The sequence below is a fragment of the Mus pahari genome, chromosome 10 (genome assembly GCF_900095145.1).
Source record: "Mus pahari chromosome 10, PAHARI_EIJ_v1.1, whole genome shotgun sequence".
In the NCBI taxonomy this organism is placed as follows: Eukaryota; Metazoa; Chordata; class Mammalia; order Rodentia; family Muridae; genus Mus; species Mus pahari.
Window position 1 is genome coordinate 91,864,015 of NC_034599.1, and position 4,776 is coordinate 91,868,790.

Sequence of the window (4,776 nt, forward strand, 5' to 3'; positions counted from 1 at the left end):
GAACAGGGAGACTTAGGACCTGGGGGGGAAGTGGGGGAAGGCAAGATAAACCAGACAGAACAGTTTCTAGGTTCAAATCCACCACCATCTAACTGTGAGGTCTTTGTGAATGCACCTAGCCTCTCTGAGTTTCAGCACCTTCATCCTTAAAGTGGGAACTCAGTGGTACCCCTTCTTTATTGAAATAGGACAGGCCAAGTGCTCAGCACTCAAAAGGCCACCATTGTCCTTCCGTTCTTGGGTCAAACCACTTACTGGAACATCACACTGAATAATAGAAGTTTTTGAATGGTGCATCTTCATTGATTTTAGGACATCAAACACACTTGATAAATGGGTGGAGAGTACACGGACCAATATCGTATTGATCAGTTCACCAACGCTTTTATTTAGCTTGAAGTCTCGAAAAGAAGACTTGTTAATAGTTCACAGAACCGCTGGTGATCAAAGTCCTTCTGTCCTTCCAGCTCCAGGAGATACTCAGAGTTAGGGCTTACCATTTGCAGAAAGACCCACCCCAGATCACACCCCAAGCAAACATCGTTCATTCTGCCTGTGTTTGCATGCTCTGCAGGCACTATGCAAGGGGGAAAGTCAGGTGGTTCCTAAGACCTCAGAGACAGTAGATAAACGGATTCTGCCTGGTCAGGCATTCCTTGGGTCTGGCAGAAGGGGGTAGGGCAATTGTTCCACTGGGTACAGTTGCCAAGTACCCCTGGAGAGGTAACAACACCCTGTGGAAAGTGGTGGTGGTTCGGACTGAAGCCTTCAGCTCCTGCCTTCTCTGAACTGCAGGATGATGGAAGGGAAGGAACCTCTGAGAACCAGAGCAATGTCATCCCTGGGTCCCTGGGGGAAATGAGAATTTGTGACCTTGCTCTCCTGCTCTACCTTCTGGGATGCAAGGAGATAAGGCACCACGTTCGTAAAAAACTGAGACAAGGCCCAGCCCTTCCTGTGGCTCAAAGAAATCCCAGGTCCCCTTTCTCCTGTGGCCTACAGACAGATCCATTGGACTTTCTGGTCCCCACAGAGAGCACATGCAGTAGGGCTAAAGTCACAGGGGCATTAGTAGAGATGGTATCTTCCTGGAGACACTGGGGAACATGCAGCACAGAGCCTTCTTCATTCTGAAGGATGCATAGCTTCTTCCTTCTGAGGGAGGGAAGGGGCTGAGGGGAAGAGTTTAAAGATACAGCACTTGCCTAGGATGTGTGAGACCCTGGGTTTGAGTCTCAATACAAATACAAAACAAAACAAAACAGTAGGAAGGAGGAAGACGAAAGCAAGGTGGACATGGGAGGAGCTGGACAGGTCTGGGCAAGGCTGCTTTGGTACAGGGAACCTCCCTCCCTCAGGAAGGCTTCATGCAGGCCTGGGCTTTTTGTTGAGCTCACTCTCAGCTGACTGACAGATCTCAGATTCAAACCTTTCAGTGAAAGCCACATTTGGCTTTGTTCTCCAGAAAGCTCCTTGCCAGTTTAGTCATGGCTGGTAATTTTTCCTAGGCTCAGAAGTCACCTGAGGGATTCCACCAAGACAAGTAGGTACAAAATGGGATGCACACAGGTATGGTTAGAGTTGGGGGGAGGGTGGTTTAGGATTAGACTTTGTAAATTAGGGCACGGAGGCGACTACTTCTAAGGTATGTGATCTTCCTTGAACGTGTGAATGGCTGGTGCTTAAGTGGCCACTGCTGTTCCCCCCCCACCACCGTCCCTTACTTTTCCTCCCAGGTCACCTCTGTCCTCTACACACAGGTCAGAGACAGGAGCATGTGGAATCTGTTTATTTTTTGGAAGGTTGATGATGAATCAGGCCCTTGCCAGCAGCTTGGGCTATAGCCGCACCTCACTGCTGCTATCCTGGACAGATGCAGGAATCCTTCTAGGAGCCTTGGGGTCTTTTCTCTATTTAAATTCTTAAAAGGACCGGACTTAGGAGATGGCTCAGTAGATGAAGCTGTCTGCTACACAAATATGAGGATCTGAGTTGGATCCAGGAAGCCACATTTGTCATTCCTGTGCTGGGATGGGGGTGGGGGGTGGGGCAGAGATCCTGGGGGTTACCTGGGCCAGAGAGAGGCTCAAACTCAAACACCGAGATGGGTGGGGCTGGAAAGATGGCTTATGGGCTAAGAGCTTTGGCTGCTCTTCCAGAGGACCCAGCTTCGATGGTGGTGGCTCACAACTATCTGTAACTCCAGTTCCAGAGGGTCTGATACCCTTTCTCAACTCCGCAGACATCTTGCATGCAACTTATGCCCAGACATACATTCAGACAAAATACCCAGACACATAAAATTAAATTCTAATTTAAAAACCTAAAAGGAAGAATTGATCCCTGAGGAGGGGTGATGTCTAAGATCATCTTCTAGCCTCTACACACATATGCGTGCACACACATACACACACACACACACACACACACACACACACACACACATGTGTACTCACTCTCTGTCTGTCTCATTGCCTTTGTCTCTGTCTCTCTGTGTGTGTCTCTCTCTGTCTTCTTACAATGACTAGAGAATAAATGCAAAACTCAAGGTAGGTAAGTGTCCAGGGGTCATGGTCAGAAATTGATGCTTTCTTCACTTTCTGTTATACAATCATTTTCACTTATGATCCTGGGACAGTGGCAGTGACCCTTCAGGGACTTTGTAGAAACACACGTTCCTGAGTCTCACCCTGGACTCATGAAGGGAGGAGCTTAGCGTCCTGCATTCCACTGTGCCCTCCGTGATGACTTGGAGGTGGGCCAGAGTTCAAGAACCGTGGCTCCAGAGGGGCTTTGTCAATTCTCAAGAGAATCTTTAGACACCTGGGAACCCATTGAGGCCTCCTAATCACGACCACTGCACACCACTCGCCTCTCACAAGCCCGTTCCAATGGGAGAGGGCCGAATGAGTTCTCAAGCCAAGGCTGAGAATGGAGAACGCTGCATCGTGAAGACAAAGGTGCCAAGCTTTCTGTGCCATCCTAGCACCCATCAGCTGTCTATAGATGCTAATAAAAAGCCAGTGTTTTGTAGACAGTGTTGGCTTACTGTGCTGTATCACAGAGCATCTTAGTTGCCAACGTTATAAAGGTCTGAACAGCTGATTAGACAAACAGATCAGATTTTGATACAGGACAATGGGACCTTATATAGAGGAGATAAGGCCAAGCCACATACTACAGACAAGGTGGGCAGGGTTTCTCTATTAAAACCTCAACTTAAGTTAGCCAAGCTGAGCTGAAAGGAGCCAGCACTGACCAGAAGTAACCAGATAACTATTATGCACTTCAACAAGGAAGTTCTTGACAAGCTTTCAGTGATGTTTCTAGGGTGGGATAAAGTTTGGTGATGGGCGTGATTTCAACAGTTGCTTTTCCTTCTGCTCAAGCGTTCTGCCACTGGGGTTTGCAGGCTGACGGATGAGACCCTAACCCAGGAAGTACAGGAGCCTTCCTAGTGCTGAGCTTCACCAACATACTGGCTTCATGGTTTGGCTTGGGCTTTGTGCTGAGGCTGATGGGCTGACGTGTGTGTGTGTGTGTGTGTGTGTGTGTGTGTGTGTGTGTGTGTGTGTGTGTCTGTGTGTGTGTGTGTGTCTGTGTGTGTGTCTGTGTGTCTGTGTGTGTGTCTGTGTATGTCTGTGTGTGTCTGTGTATGTCTGTGTGTGTCTGTGTGTGTCTGTGTCTGTGTGTGTTTATATTTGAGTGATAACACAACCCGAGTTTAGAATTCTTGTTTAAAAGTATTTTCCTTCATCTGTAGGAGGGTAGAGCTCCATTGTTAGATTCTACCAGGGCTGTTGAAAAGCTTAAAGCCAACCCCACTGCTGTATTGTTCTTTTATAGATGATCTGTTGTTTTTACCTGCTTAGGTTACTCCCTCCACCGCCCGAGTTTTCACCATGATATCTTCTGTGTTAGTACTGTCTTGCTTTCTCTTGCTATGATAAAACAATCTGAGCAACTTGAGGAGGTGTATTTGGCTTACACGCCCCTGTTACAGCTCATCAATGAGGAAAGCCAGGGCAAAACTCAAGGCAGGAATCTAGAGGAAGGAGCTGAAGCAGAGAAGATGGCGGAGCACTGCTTACTGGCTTTCTCAGCCTGCTTTCTTATACAACCCACGACCACCTGGTCCTGGGTGGCGCATCCACAGAGGACTGGGCCCTCCCATATCAATAATTTATATAGAAAATGCCCCATATACTTGCCCACAGGATAATCTGTTAGAGGCAATTTCTCAACTGAGGTTCCTACCCAGGATTGGGTCAAATTGACAAAAACTAAGCAGCGTATGTAGCCGCTGAGTTAAGTTCTCAGCTCTTCCACTTTAAAGATACTCTCTTTAGTTGTATTTAATAAACTATCTAGACCATCTCTTGCCTTTTTAACTTTAGCAACTATATATTTTAAATATTTCTGTATTTTATATTAACACATGTGCCTGAGTGTAGGTATGTGCGGTCCCTAGCAACCATAGTTTTAATTTTTAAATTACTAACAACTTTTTTTTTTTTTTTTGAGGCAGACTCTCACTGTGTAACTCTGGCTAACCTGAAGCTTGCTAGTAGACCGGGTTGGCCTGGAACTCATAGATATCCACCTGTCACCTCTGCGTGCTGGGATTAAAGGCACGTACCACTACACCTGGAAGTAATTCTGTTTTTTTAAATATCACTTTGTGGGGCTGGTGAGATGGCTCAGTGGGTAAGAGCACCCGACTGCTCTTCCAAAGGTGCAGAGTTCAAATCCCAGCAACCACATGGTGGCTCACAA